The sequence below is a fragment of the Triturus cristatus genome, chromosome 6 (genome assembly GCF_964204655.1).
Source record: "Triturus cristatus chromosome 6, aTriCri1.1, whole genome shotgun sequence".
Lineage (NCBI taxonomy): Eukaryota > Metazoa > Chordata > Amphibia > Caudata > Salamandridae > Triturus > Triturus cristatus.
The window spans coordinates 589,800,927-589,815,788 of NC_140589.1; the positions used below are offsets into that span (position 1 = coordinate 589,800,927).

The 14,862-nt window shown below is 44.4% G+C and overlaps 1 pseudogene; it reads left to right on the plus strand.

The window, feature by feature from the left end:
• The first annotated feature begins 3,871 nt into the window (after window positions 1–3,871).
• Window positions 3,872–4,038, plus strand: LOC146817528 (U2 spliceosomal RNA; annotated as a pseudogene).
• The last annotated feature ends 10,824 nt before the right edge of the window (window positions 4,039–14,862 follow it).

Below are 14,862 nucleotides of genomic sequence, written 5' to 3' on the forward strand. Positions count from 1 at the left end.
ACCGGAGATTTTAATTGCATCCTGTCTCCAAGAGACAAATATGGATCCTCCACGCAATCTAAATTAGACATAACCTCCAAACGTTTAAAAAAATATGATTAGTAACTTTGTTACATTATTCCTATACAATCTGAAACCCAACTACAACTGGGTTCACATGGATATCAGGAGATGGAAACACAACACCCAGAACAGATTTTATTTTTGCCAATCAACAGATAAAATGTATCTCATCAGAACTGCAAGATAGCTGCCTCACTGATCATAAGACAATTACCAAATGCAAACTTCCCCAAGTAAATCAAAAAATCAAAGGGTATTGGAAATTAAATAAATCAATCCTAACAGAGGAAGAGTCACAAAAAGACTTTCACATAAAATATAGGAAATGGAAAAATAGAAAAAGAGACTTCCAAAACCTATCCCTATAGTGGGAATTTGTTAAAAAACAAAACAAACATTTATTTTCAAACATAGGAAAGGAAAAAGCCTCCCAACAAAGGTCAGACTTTATTTAATTCAAGAGTAAATGACTATCAAGATGGGGAATAATGCAATGCCTTTTTCTTCAAAAAGGCAAAACAGACACAAAAACTTTACAGCACTACAGGACCAAAATGGTATCTCAAACAAGGAGGTGGACAACGTGCTAGACATTACAATAGATTTTTTCTCAAACCTATATAAACAAAAAGAAGTAGATGAAAGTATAGGAGATGATTTTTTTGCAAAACCTTGATGAGAAGCTGTCTGAGGAAGCCAAAAGCTTCCCAGACAGACCCTTAGAGGGACAGGAATTCTTAGACATCCCACCCAAGTACCAAAAAACTCAGCTCCAGGACAAGACGGATTATCCTGGGAGTTTTGCAAAACTTTCTGGGATAACATAGCCAGAGACTTTGTTGAGATGATAAATGAAGCAGTACATGAAAACAACCTTCCCCCATCATTCCTAAAAAGAGTGGTGACTCTAATCCACAAAAAAGGAAACAAGCAATGACTTGCAAATCGGAGACCAAACACTATAGTTAATGTAGACAGTAAAATACTTAGTATGTTACTCACAAACAGGATTAAAAAGGTACTAAAAATATACATACACCCAGACCAAATTTGTGCTGTCCCTGCAAGAAAAGTCTGGGACAGTCTGATCACAGTAAGCGATGCCATATGGATGGCCATAGAGAATGATACCCAACTAGGTGTTCTCTCTCTGGATCTTCAAAAAGCCTTTGATAGCATATCCCACCAATACATGTTTAGGGTCCTCAAACATAAGGATTTCCCAGTAGGATTCATAAAAATAATAAGTCTGCTATATACTAACACCACTAGCTTGTTTCAAATAAACAACCACCTTTCCAAGCAAGTACACATTCAGTAGGAAGTGAGACAGGGCTGTCCATTATCCCCAGCACTTTGTCTGTGCATTAGAACCTCTCTTGGCAACATTAAGAAAAGATAAGATTGTTAAGGGAATCTTTGTCCCTGGGGCAGGAGGAAATAAAGCCAAATGTGTGGCCTATATGGACGATATCACTATATTGTACCCAGATCCACCTACAGTCAGGAGAACAATATGACATGTAACCTTTTTGCACAGGCATCAGGGTTAGAGTTAAATATTGAAAAATGTACCTGTCTCACAGTGGGTAATTGGGATAGAATGGCAAAAATACAGATCAGATCTACAAAAGAACCAACCAAGGGGTCTTTGTTCAGAAGACACCTCAGGTCAAGACAACTGGGTAGCAGTACAAGCAAAAATAAACACAAAAATTGGTTTATGGAAGACTAGATCACGAGTCTGGTGCAAGTAATAAAAGCACTTCTTCTTCCACTAATGTTATACTTTGCAATGATCTTCCCTCACCACCAAACAGACTCTAAAAAAACAGCAAAAAACACAGTTTGATTTTTTGGGGGCCCCAAAATGGAAAAAAATAAAAAGGGAAATAGTGTGCAAAATAGTAGAAAATGGGGTAAATGAGTCCCAAACCTATATGTGTACTTCTTAATTACTTACACATGCCTATGTCTGGACGCAATCATTGAAAAAAGAAATATTGCAGCCAATTTTGTGTGCATTCAACATTTTTAGATCAACTAAACTAGTGCAGTAGGAGAACAGACTTCCCACAGCCCTCGTGCCCTCAAAGATGTACAGTATTATTACAAACTTTCTAAAAAGCATGAAACATGTACAACTAGAAGTAGAGGACCTTACACAGGATGGTTTTGAAAGCTACAATACAAAACAGAGGGGCAGATTTAGAAGGACTGGCGCATCCCTGCATATCAGCAGGGACGCGCCAGGCAAGATGTGTCACGCAAGTTTACCCTTGCGCCACAACAGATGCGCCGCATTTACAATGCAGCGCATCGTGACGCAAGGATAAACAGATGCGTGAAGCATCTGATGACGTAAGGGTGGCGCATTGCTGGAGTCGTGTTGCAAGAGTGACGCAACTCCAGCAATGCTCAGGGGCTGCCCATATCTAACATGCTGCGTCACACCTTACGCCTTCTTCAAGCAGGCGTAGGGTTTTGACACAGCAGCATCGGAAAAGTGACTCAGTGAAATCTTGTAGATTTCACTGCGTCACTTTTCCGAGCCTTTTCCCGAGGGAACGCCCACCCTGCATACATTAAACCTGACGCAGGTTTAATGTGGCGCAGGACTTTACAACGTGACGCATCTCCCTAGATGCGTCACGTTGTAAATAAGGCGCAACATGGCGCATGGTTTACACCGCCCCTGCGTCACAGAAGGGACGCAACGGCGGCGTAAATGTGTCGCAAGGGGCTTGTTAATCTGCCCCATAGAATCTTTGACACCAGCCAACAGCCTCAAAGAAAATCTTTCTAAGAATGTTTGGAAAACAGTGAACAGCACGGACATAACTAATAGCCAGAAGGACATATCATGGCTAGCTATCCAAAAAGTTCTGCCCCGAAACGTTTTCAACACAAAAGAGGCATATCCAAGGAACCTACCTGCCCGAGAGACAATTGTTTGGCAGAGGAATATGTGCTACGTGTCCTTTGGAACTGCAACTTTGCACAAACGACTTGGAAGACTATAGGACCACTAATTAAAGGGATCACTGAACAAGACAACATAAACTATGAACTGATGCTTTATGGATTCCCCACAACATGAACAAAAGAGAAAGAAAAAATACTGTGGAAAATAATATCCTGTGTAAAAGAAAGCTTATGAATCACTCGCAAGCTTGGGGTCTTCCAACACAAATATTTTGATATATAATATTGTATATGTATTTTTTTTAGACAATGTAATGGTTTTCTATTATGTAGACATTAAAAAACTTGGCAGACAAGAAGTAGAAAAAATATGGAAACCAATGAATTGGGCAGAATGGGTAATTTAAATCTGGGGATACACTTTAGCATAAAGGTGTATTACCATCATGAAAAAACATCTAGAAGTAAAACTGCTAGGTCTTTGCCTGCGTGCATCACCTAGTCAAGTTACAATGTATGCCACCCTGGATGGGAATGGTTAATCTGTATCTGAAAAACCAAAGATTTTCTAAATAAAGTATATTTTTTCACCAAAAAAAATCTGTTTTTAACTCCGACCAGAGACTGCACTTTGAAAGAGAAAAATGTCAGAAAAAGATGACTTTTCTAGGCGAATTAAGACAGGTAGAGTAAATGTAGTTATTTACTGTATGTATTTGACTAATGTGACCTTTTCACTTCACAGGTAAAAAGTCAATGAGATAGCTTGTGCACTTGTTGTCAAGTTTGTTACCAATGACTTATGATTAAAATTGGGCTTTGTGGAAGGTGACGATTTCCATATCTGAAGCAGAAACTAAGCCCTAACAGGGGTTTAGATAAAATAATTTTTAAAGAAAAACTCGTATCAGTATAATATCTGAAAACTCCTCTATCTGGGGACCATGTATTAAATTTATTTTTGGAACAGGGAGATGGAATAGGAGCTTGCTCTGTCCACTCCACGCATCAACCTGGTATTGTAGTACCTCCAGGAATGGTGCACTTCCCTACCCGGGGAAAACAATGCCATTGAAAGATAAACGAGAAAACGAAAGTAGCGCTTCACTGCAAAGCTCTGTAACGTGGTACTAATGTGTTTGCGTGAGAAAGAGGTGGAAAAAGAGGCGGAAGGGCAGCAAGCGAAGGTGCAAAGGAAGCCCTGGCCAGCCAGGTAGATGGGCTTCGGGAGGTGTTCATTTTGGCACCATTCTGGTTACAGCTTCTCGCCATTTTGGCTAAGATCAGATGTAGGTTAACCTAGTCTGGGGTCTAGCTGAGAGGTCTGACTCCTTATCCCCAACACTTGAAGGTGCTGGGTCTACGTTCCATGGATTGTCCGAGGCCAGGCTACATGCCGACGGGTGAAGGGATGAGGAGTCGAGGGTTAACTCGGAGGAGGCCATCTAGGGGGCTGGGACTCGTGTCTGGCTTGACCGGAGTGAGGCTGTGCCACCTGGGAATCCAAACCTAAGGGACACATGCACCATTGGACTGCAGATCACTACACATAGCTGTAGTGACAGGAGGATTGAAGGCCATTCCTTTCACCACACACAGCCCGCCGGCTGGCCGGGCTCTCCCATTGCTGGATTATTAAACTCGGAGAGTACCACACGCACCAGTGCCTGCCCGCATACCTGCCAACTTGCCTGCCTCACTGGTAATACCTACGGGACGACGCCACCACTGGGCCAGTACCTGTAATGGCTCCTGATGACCCAGCGGGCATGCAAGACCAGAGATGGAAGAGCTTTCCACCTCCGGTTTTGGCCCAGCCCCTGCCAAACACCAGGAGATGTCCGCCACCTTTGATATCCAGCCCCCTCTGGGGATTGAAACCAACACAAGTTCCAGACAACCAGGAACTTCGCAGTGAGGTTCATTAAGACAGACCTCACGACCGCACTTTGATTTTCGTTTTGGGGCTGCACACAAAGGGTGGCTGATTTCGGCTGGGAGATCGCAGTATTTTCAAAGGAGCCACAGAACAACAAGGCTCTTTCATTTAAACAGAGGGGCTCAGACAAGCCAAAAATGCACACTGAGTAACACCAAGTGAGAGACAAAACCAACCCTTTTCATACCCGCGCTCGAGATTCTTGCAGGCACAGGTCCGACGAGCAGCTGACAACAACAGCGGTCAACAACCAGGTGAGTCTTTGTCCCCTCCCTTACAGTGTGGACGTCCTCCCTCTACCCACACACCCCTTGGACTCCTTTTTGAATATGCATAGGGCACACTGGGAGTAGGGGCCGCACCGTTTCCCAGGCAGGTACGGTGCACGCTCTTTGGGCACATTCACGATCTGGGGTTTATTTTATATAGACTTTTCCTAACTCTGGCAATAACAAGGCTTTATTCACAGCCGCAATAACAAACTCACTTTCTGACACACCAGCACAAGCCGATTTCACGAGTGGTTCACAGTCCTTTTCCTGTCACTTCCTCATAACAACGACAGCAATCTGGTGTTGCTGACAGAGCATTTACAGAAAGATCGTTTATTCTGCTGGGGTGTCTCCAGGCACACAATATAACAAAAAATGTACCGAAGCAAGGGCACAACAGGATTCAATTTGAAGTAAATGAGGAAGAGAGAAATGTCAAAGGAGTGCAATATATTGTAATGCAAATACTTAACAAACTGTTTAAAGAAGGGATTGACCAATTAAGATGCATACAGGAATACCCCAGGAAGGGGGGGGGGGGTCTATTAATTAAATTTTATAAATGAGGCAACAGTAAGCAATATCATGTATGGTACCTTATTCAAACAAAAGGAAGAAGCAATGAAGGGAATAATTATGACTAATGCACAGCAACTAAGGAAATCCCAATCACAATCCATATGTCCCAGATCAGGATGTAAAGCTTTTTCTTAGCAAATACCGCAAAAGAATTAGAGGGGGGTGGCACCTAAAAAATTGTCTGGGAGCATGCAATGGCAAAAGGAGATACCTATGTACACTAAAACAGGAGGAAACAGGCTTGGGAAACCTTAGACATCCACCAGCAACCTTCTCTATAGGAGCAAACAAAGGTTTCCTCAACTACCCAAACCAACCCACCTTTTGTAGATCTTGCCAAACGTTTGGGCATATCAAGGAAAACTGTAACAAAGAAGTGTGCAAATACTGCACAGAAACAGGACACAAAACATTTGAATGCCTCAAACCAAAGAGGTGCAATATGTGGGGGAGCGAAAAACATCTGTTTAACTCATGCCACATGAGGAAAAACGCCTTACCCAGGTAGCCAAAGACAAAGGAGAAACAACATCAACAAGCAAAAACAACTAAGCTTGCAACCAAATAGAAAAAACACAAGAAGAAAAACAAGACCAGAAAACAGACAGAGTCTGACCACCGAGAAGCACTTGTGAAACTTAGTGAGGAAATCTTGGAAGTCGCAGAACAAGACCGGCAAGAACACTGAAGGGAATAACACAGAACAACCACAAGAAAATAGCTCTGAAGGATAAGCCACCAAAACTAATGACTCCCAAAGAAACACAGGAAAACACCCCACCTTCAGATTCCCAAATAGTGCTAGCAGTCCAACAGATGGAGGCAGTGATAGAAAAAATAGCATGTTAGAAGGCGGACCGCTGGGGAGTCGGCGGGACCACCCAGTGGGCCTCCTTACTGCAAGGAAGTAGCCGAGCACCGCTGAGAAGCCTCCGAGGAGAGGTCCTTCCCCTATAATCGTACTAGCCCAGTAACACCACCCCACAGGACTCGACACGAGTATCAGTTCTCATATCTTTCAGTAATTATCGTAGGTTTCTTTGGCAATGTGTACAGGTGGATCGAGGGATCCGCAAAAGAGTCTCAATGTCTTTGTGGGGAAGGGGTAGCGGGACAGTCTCAGTTTCAGCCTGGTACGGGGGTACCCTGCGCCCAGGTATTAAGCCTCAAGCTGGGAGGGGCTCCGGGAGTTGGAGCGTCGGGGGCCGGACACCAGGGCAGCTCGAAGAGGTGGAGCCGCGATGGAGTCAGCAGGGCTCGGCGGGTCAGTTCAGCTAGCTCAAGCCGCGACTAAGTCAGCAGGGCTCCGATGGTCGTTCAGCGAGGTTGGGCCGCGACGGCGTCAGCAGGGCTCCGATGGTAGTTCAGCGAGGTTGGGCCGCGACGGCGTCATCAGGGCTCCGATGTTTCCGTGAGGGTCTTGTTCTCAGCAAGGTGGAGCAGCGACGCAGTCAGGTACAGGTCCAGATAAGAGTCTTTTCTCCGTAGGGTCAGCCGCGATCCGATCAGCAGGGCTCTCGACTCCAGGATACAACTACTGTCCTGGTGCGGGTTCGCCCCAGATATAGGTCTGGAGCCCTTTGATATCCGGACCCTTGCGTCCGGAGGGGGCGGAGAGGCCGGGCTGGGAGAGGCCAGACGCCCAGCGGGCGAGGCGCCAGTGCTCAGGGAGGCTGGAGAGCGATCGCACCCAGGCGTTGGGGGACGGTAGGGGGTCCCATCGACACTCCCCTCCTCCGGGATCGGGGGATTGGTCACGTGGTGCCCCCTGGCCGGATCTTGGTGCCTCGATGTCGGGGTTTCACTGGGGCCGCGGCCGGGGGGAGGCCGGGTCACGTTGGCTGGTGTGGGTAGATGTGTACAATCCAGGGGGGACCCCGAAGGGTGAAGGGGTCCCCGGTCGGCCTGAAAGGGGGGCCAGGACCATGCCACGAGGCCGGGTCCAACATAGCACAAAAAGAGGAGGCCAAAACTGAGCTGGACGCACAAAATTGGTATGGATGCCTAAGGGTGGCAGTGTCCAAAGAGCAATAGGAGGAAAGCCACAGCAACTATAAAATATAAACTACAAACCACACCCAAGAAAATATAACTCCGCCAACGGAAAGCGAAAGCGGTAAAGGGAAAGTTTAGCATGCTACAAAACTCGCTGATGAGGAAGAGGTACAGGAAAGCAGTGAGATCCCAGAAACCCAGGAATCCCAATTACCAGCCAAAACACAGGATTCAAACACAGCCATTTTCCCCCATTTTTAGGGATAACAGAAGAATATGGTCCAATAACCCCCATTATGAATGGCGTGATGCCAGGAAATCTAGAATCACCATGGTCACCCATATAAGACAACGCCTTTTATGATGGGTACACAAATTATACTAATGACGATCACACTCGCTACGTTAAACATTAGAGGTCTTGGACAAAGTACAAAGAAACTGAGAGTTATGGAGTATTGTGAAAATGTAAATTCAGATATTGTTATGTTATGTTACAACAATTTATTACGTGCACTACTACCCGAAGGTGTCTAGGCACTCACGGTCTCCAAAACTATGTCCAAAACGGTGTAATTTCTAAAAAGCCATGTTTTGAGTAGTTTCCTGAACTCAAACAGGGAGGAGGACTTCCTAAGAGGGAGCGGAAGGGCATGCCACTCCTCAATAGTGTTGTAACTGAAACTCCTTCCCCCCCCATTAGTCCTTTTAATTCTGGGGGTGAGCATCAGAAGGCATTGGCTGAGCGAAGTGCTCTGTTAGGAGAGTACCAATAAAAAAGGTCCTTCAAAAATCGTGGTCCTTCTCCATGCAGGGCCTTAAAGACCGTGCATAGAGCTTTAAATTTGATCCTCTGGCCGACTGGTAGCCAGTGCAATTCCCGAATGCCTGCACTAATAGACTGATATTTAGGGGCAGCCAGGACCAGTCTAGCCGCAGCCTTCTGTACTGCCTGCAACCTTCTAAGTAACTTGGATTGCAGATTGATATACAATCCATTACAATAGTCCAATTTAGATTACACAAGGGAGGTCATCACAATTTTTCTAGTGTTTATTGGAATGAAAGGCAGAATTTTCCGTACCATTTTCATAGTGAGAAATGCGGAAGAGACCACCTTAGAGACTTGAGACTTCATGTTGATTTTATCATCTATAATGACCCCCAAATTCTTGGCCTTGTCCACTGGTGTAGGAGTCATGCCCAATGTGTCTGGCCACCAAGCTGGTGACCACTGAGGGGAGAGGTTTCCAAATAGCACCACCTCAGTTTTTCCTGAGTTCAGCATGAGGCAGTGCCTGCCCATCCAGTCGCTCAGGGAGACCATACAATCATGGAGTTTGGTTGAATAGTTGATGTTCTTATCCACTGCTGAGATGACCAACTGAGTGTCGCCGGCATAAGAGGTTGGACATAAATTAAAGCTTCTAATCAGAGAGGCTAATTCAGAAATGTAAATATTTAAAAGCGTGGGGCTCAATGAGGACCCCTGCGGCACCCCACACGGCAAGATGAAGGGTGCTGATTTAAAATTGCCCAGTTGCACAGTTTGTTCGGTCCGAAAGAAATGACTAAGAGGGAAAGGGCCCTTCCTCCTATCCCGATGGTTTTTAATCGTTTGACCAAGGTCGAATGGTCCACAGAGTTAAATGCCACAGACAGGTCGAGGAGAACAAGGGCTGCCGACACCCACGCCGTCTAGTGTTTTTCGGATCTCCTCAGTGGTTTTTATTAGCGCCGTCTCTGTGTTGTGTCCCGTTCTGAAACCAAACTGACTCTGATCCAAGATTTCGTTTTCAGTGATAAAGGTGGAGAGTTCAGTATTTAGCTGTTTCTTTAGCGGGAACAGGGAGTCTAGCAATAGCACGGTAGTTAGCAGGATCAGTAATATCCAAACTAGCTTTTTTTTTTTTTAAAAGAGGCAGAACACAAGCCTGCTTCCATATTAAAGGAAAGTGTCCTTGCGATAGCATCTGATTAAACACGTTAGTTAGCAATGGACTGATAATGTGACTAATGCTTTTGACAATCCTGGGGGGACAAGGATCCTCCGGGGATCCTGATTTGGTAGAAGAGAGAAGAGAAGAAAGTTGGTCGGAGCAGGCCAGGGAAAAATCTAAGAAAGTCACATTGCCTAAAGGTGCATGTAGAGCGTTCTTAGTGACTGATCTGTGCGTGGTGTACTGGTCATATATTTGGTCCACCTTGGACTTAAAAAACTGAGCAAAAGTGTTGCAGAAATCTTGGTTCGAGTTGGCAGAGTCGTCCTTGGGTGCTGAGATTAGGTTCTTTATAGTCTTAAAGGGTTCCTTGCTGGACGTGCCAGCCGCTTCAATTTGCGTCGTATAGTACTGACTTTTTTCCGCGATTAACTTTTTCTTATAGTCAGCTTTATATAGTTTCTTCTGTGCTATATCATAGCTTTTCCTCCATCTTCTTACCTGCCGTCTACAAGCTTGCTTATCTAAACGTAAGGCCTCTGAGAACCAAGGGGCCGATGGAACTTTCCTATTTTTGTTTACGACTAAGGTCGGAACTACCATTGCAAAAATTGACTCTAGCCATGCAGTGTAGTTTATGGCTGAGGCTTCTGCTTCCCCGTGAAAAGCAGGTTGACTTATATTATATGTCTACATGAATGTTCGATAGATCTAAAAAAATGCTAAATAATTGGTGAACACTAGACCCATCTGCATGGTCAGGGGGATGTCACAGGAATGCAGGCATAGCAATACTATGCAAAAAAGTAATACACAAATATCTAAGGAAACAATTGTGTGTGCGGAACGGGCAATGTTGGTAACCACGAACTTGAATGGTGAAACTTTCGAAATATGCAATGTATACGCATCACCAGACAAAAAAGAAAGAATTGTTTAACCTGACCAAACCTTTCCTCACAGGTTCACACCCTATCTTCCGTTTAGATTTTAATTGTATTTTATCTGAAAAGGACAATATAGGAATGGCAACAAAATAGAATTTAGACACATCAGCAAAAACAATGAATACTCTTCTAAAAGACATAAACCTAAAAGACACTTACTGGGACAAACACAAGCCAGGAACACGCTTCACATGGCACTCAGACAAGAGAACCACAAAATTAGGCACGGATTTCATCTTTTGCAACAAAAACATCAACACCACACAATACCACATCACCCCTATGCCTTTCTCAGACCACACCTTAATAACAGCCACTTTCCAGATACAAGCAGATAAGAAAAGAGGGAAAGGGTATTGGAAACTGAATATCTCCCTCCTACAAGAACAAAATAATAGAAGAATTTGAGACAATTACAAAGATTTAAGGGAAAACTAACAGTACCACACATCTGTCGCAGATTGGTGGGTGCAAACAAAAAAAATACATAGCTGCTTATTTACAAAACATAGGGATAAAAAGAAGCACAAGAAAGGCAGAACAGATTACCATTCTACAGGACAGGATAGCCATTCTACATAGGCTAGACAGTCTAGGGATACAAGTACAACAGGAAATGACAAAAGCCAAACAAGAGATAAACGCATGGCTACAGGAAAAAAGGAAAAGGGTTTTAACGCTAAAGTCAAACACTATGAAGAGGGAGAAACATGTACCCCCTTTTTCTTTAGAAAATCACAAGCGCACAAAGAAATACAGGGGTTGCTAGATGAGGAGGGGACAATCCAGGAGGGGACAGAAAAATGTTTAAAACAAAAGTGGCAAAAAACTTCAATGAAAACCTGTACCAAAAATTGAGTGAGGACCATGATATAACGTCCCAATATGTTGACCTAATTGGAAATACTTTGTCACCTAATAAAAGTACTTTTTTACAGGAAGAACTCACAGGAGAAGAGTTCTTACAGTCTTTACAAAAATGTAACGATTTGTCTAGCCCTTGGATTGATGGAATCCCATGAGAATTTTACAAAGCATGCTTGCCTATCATAGCCAAAGATATCATACAAATGTTCAATGACTTTATACAAAACAGGATTTCACAAGGTTTGTCTCAAGCAATAATAACTGTACCGCAAAAAAAGGACCACAAAAGGAAACCACTAACTGGAGACCACTCTCCCTTTTAAATGTTGTTTATAAACTTTTTTCAAAGGTTCTAGCCAACAGAATGAAGAAAGTATTACAATCGGTAAAACATGAAGACCAAACCTGCGGAGTCCCAGGTAGACAAATCTGGGACAACCTCATAACACTCAGACACAATTTGGTCAGCTAGAGATCGGAAAGACACAGTAGGCATTTTAGCCATAGACTTAAATAAAGCCTTTGATAAAGTCTCACACAATTTCCTCCTGCAGGTTCTGCAGAAGATCAGATTCCCCCCTCATCTTCATGCAAACAGTTGAAATGTTTTACACTAATGTAACCAGCTGTGTGAATGTAAATGGCTCCTTGTCCAACTCTTTGTTTCAACCAGACAGGAGTGCGTCAAGGATGCCCTTTGTCCCCAGCCCTCTTCATTAGTGCCCTAGAGCCTTTACTGATACAGATCAGAAAGGCTAAGATTATAAGAGGGACACTGATACCAGGGGCAAAAGGGCTGAAAGCCAAATGCATAGCTTATATGGATGATCTCTCAGTAATCTGCAAAGCCCCACAGGCAGCGAGGAGAACTATCTGACATGTCCAAATATTCAGCCAAGCATAAGGCTTACCCCTAAATGAGATAACCCTAAATGAGGAGAAAAGCACGATTCTCACCATGGGCCAGTGGGACAACCTAGCCAAACTCCCAATTAAGACCACCACCGAACCCACAAAGATTTTAGGAATAATTTTTTCACAGGATACCATAGGGGAAAATAATTGGAAAGAAATAACAAAAAAGGTTACAAACAAGTTCAACCTCTGGCGCACAAGAAAACTCACCCTATAAGGAAAAATATTGGTCCTAAAAGCTGTTAGTATACCAATTCTATTGTACATAGCAGTCGTGTACCCCCCAACCAAAGCTATGCTACAGAAACTAAACAGGCTACTCTTCATCTTTCTATGGAACTCAACAGCCGAAAAATTCAAAAGGGAACTCATTTGCCAATCCCACGACAAAGGGGGAAAGAAAATGCCAATTGCATGGAGGCTCCTGAACTGTGGAAAGGAATTCCTGTGGTGGTAACCATGCAACCTTATTCTATACTTGCATAAAGACATGGGCATTCACACTTGCAGGAGTGTGTTCCTGGACAAGGTAATGACCTATGTGTACGTGGATTGCTTAACCCTAGGGATGGATGAAGCAAACATTCTTTGTAAAATAGAAAAGTGGAAGGGTTGGATTATGTAAGTACCCTAAGAATGCTTAAAGTTTTTTTTTTATTAGCCCTGCCACTGGGCCTTCAGGATTGGCATTTGTATAGGCCATTAATAAAAACCTATTTAGTCAGATTTGGGGATAGGGTGTGAAAGAAACAATGTTTAGGTTTTACAAGCCTTGATTTTGAATGTAAACTGATTTTTTAGGGGGCAAAACTGTAATTACTAAAATATGTATGTGTGCCTTTATACATCAATAAAGGTTTGAAACAAAAACAAAAATATGTTCTTATCAGAGTGAAACCATTGTTAAGTGGGAGTAATTTTGATATTTAATGGATCTACTACTTTGACTTTCGAGCGAAATAAATTTGCATCGTATATGCAAAATTCAGAGAAGGCCCACCTGACTTAAGGAAGCAGGACTAAAGTTTGCTCCCTAGGGGCGCATAAAAGAAACCCCAAGGACCAGTGGTCAGCTCTTGGAGCTAGGTAATGTTGAGCTCCCTATTTACTGTATCTTTCCTAGCATTTGGGTAGACTAACGTTGGAGGCCTAACAACCTTCCAAACATCCTTCACAGGCCTGACAAACACCCAGACCTCTGGGGAGGGGACTTATGCATAGGTGGAAACACCTATAAGCCTCGCCCTGGCTCTAGCTCTTGGGAGTGTTTAAGCAGTGTTTCTTGCATAACAGGCAATTGCTGCCTGCTAGAAGGTACAGGACTGGGAAAGCCTGTAGGCAACCGGTAATCCCCAGGATAACCCAGCGAGAAACCGGCAGCTAAAAAGGTAGGGCCTATGGCAACTGCAGTGGTGGAGGACATGGACACTGGTGCCCCAGGGACCAGTGCTGAAGGCATCCCCCTGGTGGACTCCTTGTAGCCCAACCCCCACACCCCTAGAAGACGGCAGCACAGAGGCAAGTAAGGCTGACCTCCGAAAAAGGAATACCAATGCTGGGAAGGTTGGTGACCAGAAGGCTCCAGGACTTAACCCGGAAAACCCCACACCTGCCAATCCAGGGGGCCAAGGGAAGAGCCAGGAGGGGACCAGACAGGGGACCACCCTCGAATCCTTCAATAGGTACAAATTCACCCACAGTCACGGCAAGGTTATGCAGTGGGGGTTGAAGAACAAGAAGGGCTTCAAGCTGGATAGAGTCCTGTTCCAGAACAAGGTCATTAAGCCAGCAGGGATCCCAGGGCAGCAGCTACTGAGCTGCCAAGCTTCAGCATCAGGGTGGATCTTCCTTTTGAGCTTCGTCACCTAAGCGCTCTACAGAAGTACTGGCAGTTCTTCAAAGAGAAAAAAAAATTGACAAACCATACAGCAAATTCAATGTATAGGCAGGAAGGGACCCAGCATCAACAGTGGAGAGGACAAACTCCCACATCCCAGATCGTGACAATGAGTCACTCCCCCAGAGATATGGCACCATCATGACAGGACCCACCAAAGTCCGAGACAACAGAGGAATGTGGAACTAGACCATCCGCACTCGCACGCAGCGGAGAGTCGCCATCCCCGGCGTCCCCGTTTTTCTTTTGGATTGACTCCAACTTCACAACTCTCCCCCATCGGTACCGACTCGCGGTACCTCGAGGATCTGCAGTTCATCTAATCTCCACAATTGCCGATGTTCCCCCTGTGACATGACATTCACCGCATAAAACGCGTCTCGTCGTGTTTTTACATGCAGGATATCCCTTCTTGGAATCCGGACTACACCACTACAATAATTTCTCGTTCATTCACCAGGGACACGGGCTTGTGTCCTGCTCAGCACCGCTCCAATTCAACAACCCGGTCCTGAAGATGATC